This window comes from Xiphophorus hellerii, chromosome 9, assembly GCF_003331165.1.
Source record: "Xiphophorus hellerii strain 12219 chromosome 9, Xiphophorus_hellerii-4.1, whole genome shotgun sequence".
Taxonomy (NCBI): Eukaryota; Metazoa; Chordata; class Actinopteri; order Cyprinodontiformes; family Poeciliidae; genus Xiphophorus; species Xiphophorus hellerii.
In genome coordinates, this window is record NC_045680.1 from 10020309 (window position 1) to 10036608 (window position 16300).

At 36.8% G+C, this 16300-nt stretch overlaps 1 protein-coding gene across 1 annotated transcript in view; it reads left to right on the forward strand.

Annotated features, from left to right (window-relative positions):
- Positions 1-16300, forward strand: part of LOC116725853 (adhesion G-protein coupled receptor D2) — an 89211-nt gene that overhangs the window by 56427 nt on the left and 16484 nt on the right. The window lies entirely within an intron of this gene.

A 16300-nucleotide genomic window follows, 5' to 3' on the forward strand; every position in this document is an offset into this window, starting at 1 on the left:
CTATGCAGAATCCTGTTCTTCTAGAATAAATGTCAATGTTTTAAAACTGTTTTGTGTACCTTGATCTTTGAACTTTGTGTAAATAATTTTCAACTTTGCTGAAGAAGTTTTGCTAGAAAAGATTAGGCTGAATGGCAAACTCAGTTGTCAAGGAAACTTGATTGCTGTGGGTCAGTGGCCATGCAATTTGCTGCATCTCCTTAGACACAAAAAGCTTTTCATCAACTGGAATATCTGAACATGACCTTTTTTTGTAAAGTGCCTTGAGATGATTATATAATGTATTGGTGCTTTATGATAAATTCCATTTGAAACTGAATTTTAAGGCTGTAAATTGGACAACTATACTTTTGTCTAAGTGTTAAATTATGGAGAAACCCTTTCAGATGAATAACATCATACTGAGTGCTTTATTTTATTAAACCAAAAATACAAAAACAGTGCATGAATAAAAACAAATACTATATGATTTAATCATGTACACCCCTCTGTAGTGTACAGGTCTTTGTTTGACCTCATCCAATTTTCAAATAATTTTTTTGTGTATTGCCCCCCCAACAATACACTAAAAAAGAGCTGGTACAAGTTTTTGAGCATTCTCTTTTTCTCTTCATAGAACTTGTCACAGCATTTCAAATGGTTTTACATCTGTGTTTGTTTGAGATTATCATCCCAATGGGTGACTTAAATTTCAACCAACCTTCTTCTGTTGCAACAATGTCCTCAGATTGACTCTTCATAGAATAATTTTAGTTTTTTTAGTCACTATGAGAAGTAGTAATAGACTTACAGCCACATCCTTTTCAATTTCTTCGAATTAGCAGAACTGCCTCCAGAATGTGTTGCAGGTTAAGGGTGTTGGCTGATTTTGGATAGCAACAGTATAAAGTTATGCCCCATGTCTGTTCCTTCACTGGTACTTCATCCAGACTTCATAGCAAGGCATTCTGGAATAGAAAATAGCGGCTGGCCTGTTGAGTGAAATCAGACATCAGAAGTACCCTATTCAACTTTAACACTAACCAGACTTCCTGGCTCTGGTTCAGCTCTCTGACCCATGCTGCGCTTGCCAGTGATGAACCCTGTTTCACTGTGGGAAAGATTGAGGGTACCAGTTTCAAAGAGGGCCAAAAAGAGGGAGAGGTCGAGTCCTGCTTTCATTTTGTAACTTAAAACTAGTAACTTGGGGTTTGAGCTGATGAGGCAGATTCAGAATTACATAATTTCTCTTTTTCTTGTTTCCTCTTTAAACTAAAAGCAGAAATACAAAGGATTTTAGTCTGCATTTTATTAAAACACTCCTTTTCATTTTCGTACTATGCTGTCATCTCAGTTTTTAAAGACAATCAGAAATTATAATTAATATCCCAAATCAAAATTTTAAGACAGGTTGTGGTGATACATCATTTAGGAATAATATTATGACCACTTTCCAATAGTAGGACATACAAAGGGTGTGTGGGGTGCTGCCCTTTCAGTTATGGAGGGAGAAAAACATCTGAAAATTACATAATTGATGCAAAATAATCATCATATATGTATCAACTTATTAAAAAATGTATTATAAATGTCAGTTTTTCCTAACAGTGTGTGCCTAACTGCAATTGGAAATATTTACACATTTCCAAATCAGGCTTGCCAAGATTTACTTTGTAACCAGCTGTCACTGCCACTGCATTCAGCAAAATGAGCAGAAACAATGCAGCTTAAAACACATTGTGTGTAATGAGTTGCTATGAAGATTATGTTTTAAATTCAATAAACTTTTTCAATAATATTCAAATGTTATACTCAAATGTATGTTACCGCATTTATGTGGATATATTTTCAAAATGTTTTACCAACACTTTATTGCACCATCTGATGGTGGAAAACTGCAACTAAATATCAATTTGCAGAGTGGCTCTTTAAATCTGTGGAAACTATGTAGGTAATAGTTTATGACTTGTATAATAAAATTCACATTTGTAAAGTGCATGGGCTGTGTGTTGTCGGCCCTTATTGCTCCTCCGAATACCTCTCAGTCTGATTTACAACATTTCCTTTGCGAGTGATTTGCATGCTCCACCACATTATTACTCTCTTTCACTCACTCACAGCAAAGTTATTAAATCAGTCCCTGGCACATTTACATGCTGAATCATCAGCGCAACCAGACACATCCAACTGAGCAGCAAACATAATGTTTCTGATAGAACACAAATGGAGAAATAATCACTTGTCAGATGATATTATGTAGTCCATTTGCTGCTCCTCCGGTTTGTCTCTACCTCGCCGCTGCAACATGCAAATGTAATCGGCTTTATGTGATTAAGTGCTGGGACTGTAGAAGTGCTCACTCAGTGCCATGCAGTTATATTATGCAGAAGACAAATTTGCACAGTCAGTACCCTGCGACTAATCATCATGTCATGTCAAATCCTTTCTAAGCACTCTGGTGTATTTTTAACTGCACAAGTTAGTGTAGTTGTCGGCTTTTGTCATATATCTTTTACGTAATAGCTGTATTGTTTTGAAGAGGTAAGAGTTTTATTATGCTTTTACACTTTTTTTCCAATTCAGATTAATTAAATATGATATTCACCAAATGACCCATGCAAGGAAATGATATAATAATTAAATATTTTTTTTTACGTTCTAAGTTTCAACTAAGGGTGATTTTTTATTTTCATAATATCATCTTTTGCCAAACATTTATTACATAATATTTACAGTGCAAACCAGATATTTAACATACTGTAAAAAATAAAATAAGACAAACCCTTTTTTTCTTGACCACAAGGAAAATCAATACAAAAATACAGGAAAGTTTGCAAGCATCATCTTACAATCCCAACTGTATAAAGTAGGCAGCATGTAGATATATTGACGTTTTTCTGCATTAGGGACTTGCACACTTAAAAGCAAAAAAGACATGAGGAAAGGACATTATGTGCAGGTGTTAAAGTAACGTCTGGAAGCATCAGCCAGGAAGTTAAAGTTTGGGCAAACAAGAGTCTTTCAAAAGCACAGTGAATATATAAACATTCTGCCAGATTAAGATGAAAGGGCTAACAATGTACAACAAGGTCAATGTTTTGGAGTGACACTCATAAAGTCCTGTCCTATATCCCATGGAAAATTTGTGGGCAGAGTTAAACATTATGAGGGATAGACTTTAGATTTTATTGTCCCAAAGAGTGCATTCTTTTCCACAGACCAGCTCCTGTACTCCCATCATCAAGTAGGCAACCAACAACCAGGTAGACAATAACATACGGTAAAGGACAAAATATAACACCATCACATAAGATACAATATAAAACGATTTCCTCAACAGATTTTGATTTCCCAAAATGTGCTTTTCATAAGTCTGTGAGCACCACAGTGTTTGACCCACACCATGCAGTTTCAAAGGGAATGCTACTAGGTACTAAGACAGAGACTGTAAACTCCTGAATTTAAAGAAAGGAAAAAAGTTTGTCCTTTAATGCAGTAAAGACAAATATCTGGTTTCAACTGGATGTGGCTTGCACAGAAGATTCTTCTCTTATCTTTCTGTGTACTCAAATTGGATGCCAAAGTTTTTCACAGCAGATGATGGGTTATATTCAGGGTGTGTGTTGGTGGGAATTATAACCAAACGTAGCACATGTTTGCTGTGAGTACAGGAGAAGGACAAGTGCATAAAAAGGAGTGGGAGGTGAAGTATGGGGGATTTTGGACTGAAAGCGATGTGTGGGTGTTTGTCTGTGTAAATGAGTGTTGCATTTCTGATGAGGAGGGTCCCAAAGAATGACAGAGTTGAAGGTAGCAAGCCCTTTTGAGCTGCAATAACATGCGAGGCCATTTGTGTAGCCTCATGTAATTTTTTACTTTGTTTGGTTTCCTTTCATGTTCACCTTATTCTAAATCCACAGGTCAAAGAGTATCCCTCTCTTGTCTCTTGTGCTTGGAAATGTGCTTGAATGGACTATGGTCTATATTCATAATTAACTTAAAAATATACACATATTGCATTTATAGATATCATAACTTTAAGATATTGTCTGGTCTTAGCTGACATCTTGACATACTCTTTGATAGAGATACATGCCATCTCTGGGTCAACTCAAAGCTTTTACTTGTTTTTGAACCCATAAATGAACCATTTTATCCCTTTGTACTCTTCTATTGCATTACAATTTTTTTTAAATCTGAAAAACCAAGATAAATGGATTAATGAATTTTGTGTGAAGAATAAATTAATTAAATAAAGAATGGTCATTTTAATTATATATTATTTAAGATTTTAGAAAATTTCTTTAAGTCATCAATTGTTAAAGCATGTACCACCACAAGTTTTGTAAATCCCACAGCCTATTACTTGTACTTATACTGGAGAAATAAAATTACCAAATGTGCAAATGCATGAAATTATCGTTATTGTGTATACATTGATATTTTTGACAATTGTTTTGCTTTCTCACATATTTCCGGGGTGTTTCTAATTAAGGAAGCATGATGTACAGTTTCATGTTGTCCACAAAGTATTTGTTAGAAAACGTTTGTTTAAAGCTAACCAAACCCTCTTTGTAGGAAGCGAATTCCAGTTTGATTCTGACATTTGACACCTTTCCCCTTCTTCCATTCCGCACGTGTTCCTTAGCATTTCTTGCAATTTGGGGCCTTGTAGATAGAAAACAGTTTGGTGGTCTATCAAATGCATCTTCAGCAAATTATACACAGATCTCTGCTCACATCATACTGGGGTTGATGCCAACTTATTTTCCTCTCACACACTACAGGTTGTCATCCATATTTAGCTTATTTCACTGACATGAAACAGGATCCCAGTCGAAAAACTTTTCTTGTGGAAAGACATGCTCAATGTGATTTCATCTTAATACTTGCTATCAGATCACCTACTGCTTTTGCAAATGTGCCGTAGTTGGTCATGCACTTTGGGGGCTATAGGTGGACTGCTGCAAAATCAGAACATAACTGCAAATATTTAACAATAAGATTTATTTTTAGTGTACACATATTTTTTCAAAACAGGAGGACATTAAAGTGATGCACATAGGCATTAAATGTCTTGATATCTAAAATATAGCCTTTCTTCTGTCCTTCTTTTCTTGTAGGTTTTCAGTTCATTTCCTAAAAGTTGTTATTACAGGTATTAGTTCAATCTCATAGGTCCAAATTAGGCCTTTTTTATCATTCATTGGGCTTCATAAGGTTTGCACTGCTTCCTAATGGCCTTTTTGATCCAGGAAAAATTAGATAAATTCTGTGTTAAATCACAATTCCCTCATTCTTTCTGAAGAATGTCTTTATCTAACAGGATCTTACCTTAACCCCTGACAATTCCTTTCAAAATTATTCCATAAATACATTGAGCAGTAAGAACACACTTTTCTGAAATCACTTTTTTTTTTATAAGATCTGATGCTTTCTAGGCATCAATTAACATAATTTTCAGAAAACCTTGTGGCAGCTTGAAGAAACTCAACTTTATAGTTGTATTAAAACTATTCTGCTAAGAAACTTGGGACAAAATTGCACCATAAATATAAACTGATTGTCAGTTATTGCAAACATCGCAAATTGTGTCGCAACCGGTTATTAACTTTAGGGGGGGAACAACTTATTTTGTAAAGAGCCTTTTTGCTTTTCCTCTCATTTCCCCTTAATAAATGAATAAATGATAGAAAACTGTGTTTTATATTTATTTGTTGGATTTTAACATGTTTGACAATCTGAAACAAGAGTGACAGTCTTCTTCTGCCTTTCAACTACTGTTGGCTTGTTGTTTTTTTAAATGAAAAGAAAACCTGACTGTTTTCCCTAGTTAAAATATTTTTTCACACTCCACAGGTATCTCAGCACTACCACGGTTAAAAAAGAAAGTAGAAGAATTTGATCCTCTGGGAACTGACATCATCCTGATAATTACTCTAGCAGAGCCATAGACACTAGAAGTGAGGCATGCACATGTTTGTGTCTGTATGACAGAGAGGTATTTGGCATCTAAGAAGCAGCTTGTGTTTAATGTCTCACTGATGCAAACTGATGTGTACTAATTCCACATCTGCTCTAACCAAACAGGGTTTGAGAGTTCAGCCAAGTCCCAAAAAAATCACTTCCTTACAATTTATCCTCCTATTCTCTCTTATTCCTTTTTCCTCTGTACATGAATTAAACTTAATTCCCCTCAGCATCCTTTTTACATTTTGAAATGATGGACAACTAAATACATATGACTTTGGGTTTGTGTGTGTGTGGAATGAGATTTGGCTCAGCTATCTGGGGGACGTGCGGCCCTGAAATAGGCTCTTGTCATGTGGGCTGAAGCTTTGAAGAACCTGATTGTAGCCTCACAGTGTAAATAGCCAAACAAACAAGTGGTGGGTGAAATGTGCTATCAGTTTGCCATATATTTACATTCCCCTACCACTCACAGCTTGGTTTCTGTCAATCTCAATATTACATCTGATTTGTTCATTTCTTATTTACTTTATACCTTTTTTGATAGTTCTTCCTCCCATTCTTTGTTTTACCCACCCAATCAAATCATGTCACAGAACTGGTGAATAATACTCATAGTATTTGTTGTTCCAAGACTAAATTTGGAAAAGGAACTTGTGGCAAGAATTGAGATTTTGATTTACATGTCTACTGTATCGTTGTTTACTGTAAAATGTCTTGAATCAATTCTTAGATCATTTGAAACACTTAAACAGCTACATTCCCTGCACTTGTATTGTGGCTTGGTATTTTATATTTATCACCCCAATATAACCCATCCAGAGTTGAAAAATTGAGTCCATTTGGTGCCTTTAAACGTAGCTGTTTATGCATATTTGTCCAACTGCTACAAGTTGCGCTAGGCTTTACACATTTGTTTTCCACAGCTGTTCTGCATAAAACACCACACTATCATGCACGAGTGAAAGTCTGGTGAGGGGAATCTATTCATAATTCAGAGAAACAACAAGGCACAGTCCATGCTGTTGTCAGTAATAACAAATTGAGGAGGAAAACAGTTGAATTTGTATCTGCTTATGGAGGTTGACTACATTATATATACTGCAGGAGCTGCTGAGTGGAGGGTAATAGGATATATGATGGATGGCCAAGCCACATGCGCTCCCATCTCTCTGGGTTATTCATCTGTTTATCTGCTTATTTATTTATTCTTTCACCCAGAAAGACCCTCACAAACTCAAGATTTGCCTAAGTTGCATAATAGTAAAAGGGGAAAAGAAAAGATGAGCATTGGGCAGTATGGAAATAGGTCCAAACACTTCGAGGTCTGGACGTTGTCTGCTGTGCATGTGTCAGGTGTACTAATGTCTGTGCTGGTTCTGGTTGTTTAAGTGATTTGCAGCTTCTTAAGTTTTGATAAATCCTATTTCAGTTTGAGAACAAAGAAAAGAAAGTTTCCCAATGTGAGGTTTCTGTGAAACCACATTAACTCTGTATGCATGCAATTTGCAAAGTGAACTAAGAACAAGGGTTGTTTAAAGAGGGGGTAGTATACCTCCTCTTTAAAAACTATTTTTTATAGTTTTATATCATGTTATAACATTCCCTCATGAAACACATATCTAGACTGTTGCTTTGATTTTTTTTTCTTGCCTGTTTGAGAAATTGTTCTATATTAACTTTCTGTTACCTTTATTACTGTAGTTTTTAGTCTTTGATAATCTTTTTCATGGCTTCAGTTTCAATCTAAATGTTTTGAACCAGTTCTAATATCTTTTTTTTACACACACACACACCCACACACACCCACACATACTGTATATATACTGTATATATAAAGAGATTTTTTTTTTTTCCAGGAGAAGTCAGCCAAAAAAAAGAAAAAAAAAAGAAAATCACATCTACCTAGACCCCTGTGACATGAGTTAACGGCCAGCACATGTAATCTTCAGATAACTGCCTTTCATGTTTAACCCTGTCAGTGCTCCACTATCAAGGGTGTCATTCAAGGACCTGCATGTGCCCTGGGATAGGTCACCTCCCCTGGGCCACCCGGTCTCATATCCCCTCTCCCTCAGCCCACTCTGTGTCCCCCATCTCCTTAACAGACGGTACATTTCTTTTTGTAAATGAATGGATGTGCAGTATTTGGTTAATAAAATCCATCCATCCATACATTTTCTTACACCCTTGTCCCTAGTGGGGTCGGGAGGTGCTGGTGCATATCTCCAGCTAACGTTCCAGGTGAGAGGCGGGGTACACCCTGGACAGGTCGCCAGTCTGTCACAGGGAATGGTTAATGAAATACATTTATTTAAATATCCCTTAGAATCCGTTGTCCATTTGAATAAGCAAATTTAATTTTATTTAACAATCATGACAGAAAAACCACAACCAGCACCTCCAACCCCTTTGCAAGAACAATTTTCCATCATCCACATCTCAACAGTCCATGGCAATGACATACCCGCAGCTTACGACAGAAAAAGTGGGGAAAAAGGAGAGAGGAAGGCGGTAAGGGGAGGCGGTGTGGTTAGGCTGTAGATCAGGGCTGGGAGGATGGCGGCACGACCAGGAGGTGACAGGGGAATAACATCCCTTTCTCCTCAATCGACAGGGACCATAACTCCTGCCTCTCCAGGGACAGATTGAGAAAGGCAATAGCCCTAGGGGCTGTGAAGCACGGATGCTTAGGAGAATTGAAAGTTAAAAGAAAAATGCAGTTTGCTGAGCCACTGCCACTGATTGAGCCAGAGGTGTTGTTCGTGGCCACTGGATTTTTTTTTCTTTCTCGTTTTATGTAATTTAAAAAAGGAGTCCAAACGGAATACTGTCCAAGTTGATGATCAAACAGTAAATCTCCATGGGTTATTGGAGAACATTGTCCCCCAGAGTTTCCTAGCGATACTAGTGAATGTGTTGTTTGTATTTTTAACCAGAGCGATTGGAAGAAACTAGAAAAAAAAGTCTGTGTGACATGCAGAGCAGGACCACCAAATGTAAGCTTGGTTTTAAGTGCTGAAGCTTTTTGCACATCACAGACTATTTTGGATATTACTATTTCAGAGATTATGGATTGGCTGCTGTACTCTCTGCATGTTATTCCATGCTTTTATTTTAGTTTTATTTGATTTTCTATATATCTTGACATCCTATGATTTTATTTAGATTTATAGATTACCTGCTAAAGCATATAATTATTGCAATGTATTAGTTTTTTTTTAATTCATTGACTGTTATCAAATTCTCTATCACCAGTTTTGTTCCTTCTCATGTAAGTGAAAACGTGAGTGACCATGAATTCCTTCAAATCTTTGTATATCATCAAGCAAAGTTGTTTTCTGAGTTACATCATGAGAATTCCCTTCAACCCATCTGAGTTTCAGTCTTTACAGTCTTCTGTCTGAAACTTCACCATTCCCTTTCTACCACAGTTTTAATCCTGCACTCTGGAGCTTACCAGGCAAGAGCAGCTGTGGAGCAGCTTTTGTAGCCTGATCAATTTCACAGCAGCTCATTGAGTAGCTTTTAATCCCCATTTTATTTTCAGTTGTAACCCACAGACAGTAAGTCGCTCCGGGGCTCTCGTGTTGCCTGCTGCAAGGCAAAAGACAATAAATTTTAATACATTGTCTCTGGGAAATTACACGTGTTTAATCATTGATTTTTATTGGCTCATCATGATAACATTATTCGAGCTGGTGAGGCTGGGATCATAAAAAGAAAAGAGCTTGAATTAGTAATGACATATTCAAGACTGAACTTGACAAATAGAAATGTGTGCACAGGCCAGTTTCTTTGTCTAATGCACAGGTTATTGATTGGCGGTGTAACTGCAATATCAATGGACAATATAGTGCAGTACTTTTTAAAACCCTCTTATGTTATAAAGAACAGTCATAAGGTATTTTATCTCCTGTTTTGTTGAATCAGTCTGCATGGTGGACCCAAGATTCACTAACTAGATATTTATTTTCAAATTGATTCTGAATGAAAGTGAATCATATTTGTTTATCTCTCAGGGACTCTATGGGATGCAAAGTTAACCTTTTTCCAAGTAGCTTTACTATTTTGAATCAAAATTACACTTAATTATTTTCATATTTCTAAAATATTTGAACATTATAGAAATTATTTGTTCTGTGTACCAAAAAGAAGAAAAAATATTCAATTTCATTTGAAAATATTTGTCTTGTTATTGTTTTTGGACCTTGATATTACCTATACAAAATACTGAAGTTCATGACCACTCAGCTTAAATGATTGATTTTATCATGCTGAATTAACAGCTTCATCTACATCAAATCTGTACACTTCTTCAAAATGTTAATATTCAATATAATTTAAACTTTGTTTATTTACTGTTTCTTTAAAAATAAGGAAATCCTATTCTTTTTTTCAATTCAATTGAAAAATTGAATCTTTTTCAATTAAATTTTTTATTGAATTGAAAAGGAAAAAAGAAGTAAAGATTATTTGATTTTAAACCGTTTCAATCTCTCATTAGCTTTAATTGAACCCGAGGACAAAATAACCTTTAGCGTCCATACTGACTTTTTAATCTTGAGATTCAAAGTATTTTTGGCAGATTCATTAAAAAATTTTTTTTTTTGCTTCAATGTGTGGAAACTAAACAAAAACAGTATTTCATTTATTATCAGGTGTATAAAAGGATCCAAACAAATTTGAACTGAAGAAAAAAATCTGTTGCATCCTTCTTAGCTTTCACTTGATGTTCTTAATTTTCTTTTACCTTCACTATATTTCATTCTAGCGAGTAGAGAGCATGAAAGGTGAAATTTAAATGTGTTGGCATCAAGATTTATCGACTGGTTATAAAAAAAAAAAAGAATACCGGGATCATTAAGTCCAACTCTACTGCCATCAGGCTGATGAAAGCCTTCATACACACAAATTCCATAATGTCTGCTGTGTGTGCTTGTGTGTATAAGAGATGTGTTAAGGTAGATTGACTTTTAATATAAATGGGATAGGTGTCTATTGACATCCATATAGTTCTACCCTCTGTGTCCCTGGTAACCTTATTACACTTAAGAGTGCTGCAGAAAACGCACGAGTTTTATAAACATTGCATGAAACCATGGAATACCTGTGTGTCTTTGGGTATTTCCTGCTTTATTTTGTCTACTTATAAATGCCCTATTAAAGACTGGGGATGAACACAGGAGTACACAGGTAAGCGAGTTCACCAGCTTACCTGTGGGTGCAGAGTGCTCTCCGTGTAAGTTCCCCCTGATGCACGCACACATAAAACATACACACTCAAACTCATACTGGGGGCAGGTTAGCCCTGCTCGACACCAGCACCTGCTCCGCTGAAGGTGAAAGAAGTGCTCACTTGAGCTCATTGAAAAGTAGATGTGACAGTAAATTTTTCAGGCCCTTGTGAGATGGGAGATCTTGTTATAGCAGTCAGGATGGGGGTCAGGGCAGTGGCTGCTTGATGATTGAGGAAAAGAGAAGTAAATTCATTCTGCTTCGGGCACTTTGTCAAGTGCCAGTAGCTTACCGCTGAGAGCCACTCACCCATCACCGTGTTACGGCCCCAGAGGTCACATCCACCACCATAAATCTGCCTCGCCTCCTCGCCTGCTAAACCTATTGCCTCACCCCGACTGAGCACAGGCAGGGAGAGATGCTGCAGCTGCTGCAGCTACTGCTCATAGTCACTCAAATGAAAAAAGAAGACAGAGGAGGGAACATAGATTGTCCTTTTTGATGCTGCTGATGGTGTAAGCAGAACACTGGGAGTGCTTTACACAAGGGGGTGAAGCACTTTTTGGATGAATGGTTGTGTGTGCGAAAAGAGGAAATGCATTTGGAATGGATGCTATTTTGTATTGAAAAGTGATATGTATGTGTGCTTATGCAGTTTGATTATTAGCATATTTCCTTTTTTTTACATTTTCAACAGTTTGCCCTTGTATATTTGAGTGACTATGTTTGGTTTTTAGCTAAAATAAAAACAATTTAAAAGTTCAGAACTGTGCAGAACAAATACAAATGCTTACAAATACTGTATATTGAGAGAGGGTGTCTGAGTGCCAAGTTGGTGGTTTGTAGATCACAAAACTTTCTCAGAAACCTCAGACTCAAACTCTCTTTCTTCTTATTCCAGCCATGTGTTTTCTCAAACTCCTCTATGATCTGCTTCAGTCAAGCAGAGAATGCCAACTCCTCTAAACATACTCTAGCTTTCTCTGAGTCCTGTGGATTGTGATGAGAGGTGTTTGTGTATGAGGCTTCATGTCGCTCCTTGATTGCTTTAAAAGGGGAATTCAGAGACCTGGGTTGGGTTCCTTTTCATACTTCTGGTAAAGCTGCTGTCACAGTATTTATTATCACGCAATGTATGTTGGCATGTCTAAACATGCATTCAATATGGGTCTAAACAATGAGGAATGAAACCCATATGTCACTTCTATGAAAAAAGCACGTTAATGACAACCCCCCCCCCTCACTTTGCATATCGCATGTGTAGTAGGACTTCTTTCACATTTATTTAAGTATGTTTATTATTGGGTTGGGTTGTAACATTTGAGAAGCACTCATGAAAATCTACCAGCAGTGCCACATACAGTCACTGGTCTCTTTCTTAGGGTCAAAATTTAGCCTGAATGATAAGAATGCATGGATCCTTCCTGCCTTGTATCAACAATTCAAGCTGCTAGTAATGGTATAATGGCGTGAGGAATATTTTCTTTGCATGCTTATGACCACTTAGTTCCAATTAAGCAACCTTAAAACACAACAGCATACCTAAGTATTGATGCTGTCCATGGACATCCCTTTACAATCACTATGTATCCATCTTCCTTTGACTACTTACAGTAGAATAATGAATCATGTCACAAAGGCCAAAGGACTTTAAAGAGATTTCCTGAACAGTGAATTCACTGGTATCCAGTTATAGCAGATTGTAATTGGGAAGATATTGTCAGCAGTCAGTGTTTTTTACAGATCCATGTGCAAGTAGTTGGTTGTAAACACTGATAAATACTTCACTTACAATATTCTAATCATACACTTAAAAAGACTCCCCTTTTAGAAACAGCAAATATGATCCTGGGCGGCAAGGCAGAGCAGTTTATAGCTGGAGTTCTACAGGATCTTATAGAACAAGATTGTGTAGTAAAATGCCACAATATTTCTTGTGAACTGGAATCGAAGTATTGTCCAGTTACACTCCGTATGTGACTTCTTCTTCATAAAGTGTAAGATGCTTTTTGCAACTTTTGCTATAAGAAAGGTTGCTCTAAGCTTGACATCCTGTTTTATCTCTGTTTGAGCCTCTCATTTTGAAGTAAGAAAGGAAGCTATTCTTAAATTGGCATGAAAGTCATTTAGTAAGGATCATCTTTTTGACTAACCAGCAACACGTGTTTACAAAATGATGGGACAGTGGTACATCACTTTTAAATTGTTTGTGTAGTAGAATTTAAATACCCGGTGGGAAAGAAAACATAGTAGAATGACAGAAAAAATACAAATGTTTGTATATTTGTTGAGGATGCTAAAATTGGCATGTGATTGGTAATTTTCTTAAACTGAAGGACTAGTTCATAGTTTTTTATCAGTAGAACCACCCTAGAATTAAAGAAACACATGAACCCCATTGACTAGTCCAATACATTTTAATGGGGCACCTCTATAAATTTATGTAATGTCTTCTATTCACTTATTATAATGGAACTTCAGTGTCAGAAACTCTATTTATTCATCAGAATTACTATACACATTTGTGTGAGCCACATATTGCATGATTTGGCTATAAATATCTTTATTTTTTTGTGGTTCATGCCAAGAAAACAGAAACTACAAACACACAACATTTCAAAAAAATAAAATAAAGGGAGAAAAATATCTGATCCATGTTTTCGAAACAACTTATTTGCATGTTTTCTTCTCTCTCGCTTTACTTCTACAGTATTTCACAAATGTTACTGAGAATTCTTATCCTTGTTATTTCCTATTCTTTCATACAGTCACATAAAAAAGACACATACGTAAAACCCATAGGGATCCCGTTCTTTGCTTCTAAATTGATAATTGATATATTATAATTGAATTATTGATATTATTGCCATATGCTTTCACTTTTCTGCTATGGTAGTAGAGGGCTGAAGTTAGTGGTAGGATAAAGGATCTGGGTCTGGTAAGGATTTTGTGTATTTGTTGGTGTGTTGATTTTTGCACATGTGCTTGTTTTATAGTTTTATACGTTTTTAGTGATTGTTTCTTTCTAGTGTTTGTCGTCATATACCGCACTGCAATTATACATCTTTGTGTGGTCATATGCATTAAGTTGTCAGTGTGATTGGGTGTGTACAAATGTAAGCACGCATCTTTCAAGCTTGTAATATGTCACTGGCTGTCTGTTTTCAGTAAAGCTTCTTATTAGCTGGTGATTACCCTGCCTGTATCTGGCTTCTTTCAGCAATTCACTGGAAATTGGAAAGGCCAGGGGCGCACTGGGAAGAAAGGAGTGAAAACTTCCTGAACCCAACCTTCCCTCTGCACCGCGCACTGCCAATGATACCCTTATCTTTTCAGAAAACTTTTTAGTTGGTTTTCCTCCAAACATTACCAAACTCTGATTTGATAAAATGCAGTTACTTTCCACATAAACAACATAAATGTTCTTTTACCTGTGCTCTAACGCTTTATCACAGCACAACTGTTCTGATTAAATTGATAATGACTGCTATGTTATATTCAGTTACAGTTTCCAGTGTCTTTTGTATCATTGTTTGTAATATTACTTAGCATGTAAGTTTCATTGTGATCTACATTTTGATGTATATTATTTTTGATTATATATTTTTTTAATTTCAAGACAATTTATGAACAAAGCCACATTTAAATGGCATCATCAGAAGGACATACACATTGCCTTATCAAATACTCTGATTATGGCAAAAATGAAATTCAATCAAGAAAAAACACAATAGTTTGGATCCTGATGCTGTAGTGTGCCTGGGAATGTTTCAAGAAGCCTGTACGTCCAATATCAAATAATGGACTTTCAGAGGCCCATAACAAATTATTTAATAATATCTGTAAAATCACCACAAATAAATTTGCCAAGTTTTGAAACTTTTAAAAGATTACTATATCAGTGGTCTCCAACCTTTTTATTACCGTGGACTGGTCAAGACTTGGCAATTTTGCTGCAGCCTGGGGGTTGGGGGGGGGATTTTCTGGATTTTTTTCTGGAACCGGGATGTTTATGAGTGGAATCGGTTCGTGTGTGGTGTGTTGCTCCTGCCGTGTGGCTGGGCACACGAACCGATCAAACCTGTTGTACTTTTATTGGCTCGTGTCGTGTGTGGTCACAGAGGTTTGGAAAATCGGCCAACAATTCTTTAATCATGCCGGTGTGAACCAGACTTAAAACTCACAAGCTCTACTCCTCTCATCTTCTCTCGACCGCTGCCCTAACGCTCTCTGACTCTGGTCGCTATAGTAACGTTTACATATCCCTTCAAAATAAGATACAAATGTGCCACAAAAGCAAACATTTTACTTTTGTGAAAATTTTAACTCACGATGACGACTAATGGGAGCCCTGAGCTTGTTTCTCTGCAACGAGACGGTCCCATCTGGGAGTGATGAGAGACAATGACACCCGAAGTGTTGCTTATGCATAGGGTACTTGGTCTCTTTATGGCGAAGCAGTTTGAAGCTTCGTTGCCTCATTAGCAAGCCGGTCCCCCCATATTATGCAGAGCGGGCTTGGAATGTGGGAATATCCTACCAGGATAAATCCATTCTCCTGTCTCTGGGCCTTTCCAAAGACATCTGATCTGTTTCTTACTCATTTTTACTCAACTCCCTTCTAAGCAAGTAAACACAGAAATGTGTCAAATTTGTTTAACCTTTGTAATTCACACCTAGTCATTGTGTTTGACTCTTTGAGGACTTTTAGTTAAGTTATACAGTGTAACGGCTGTTACAGATCAGTTTGGTCACAAAACAATACTTTCCAGATTGTTTTGAGTCACCATTCTGTCCTGCTTTCTCTCTTCTTCACATTCATAACTCTGACGTCTCAGAGAGATAAACTCCTTCAGGACACTGACATCTGTCCTTTGGACTAGCCACCCACCCTTCTGCTCTTTTACATATAAATGAGGCAACGACAGATGAAGACACTGCATAATGTGTGTAGATACATGTGTAAAAGGCAGGCTGCCCACCCTGTTCAAATAAGCAGTTGTCCTCGGAGACCAATCCATAGGCCAATGTCGGGGTGAAGAGCAGTGATGACTGGTCGTGAATAACATGACAGAGACAAGACAGTTGGCAATCAGATGACGTAGATAGGTTC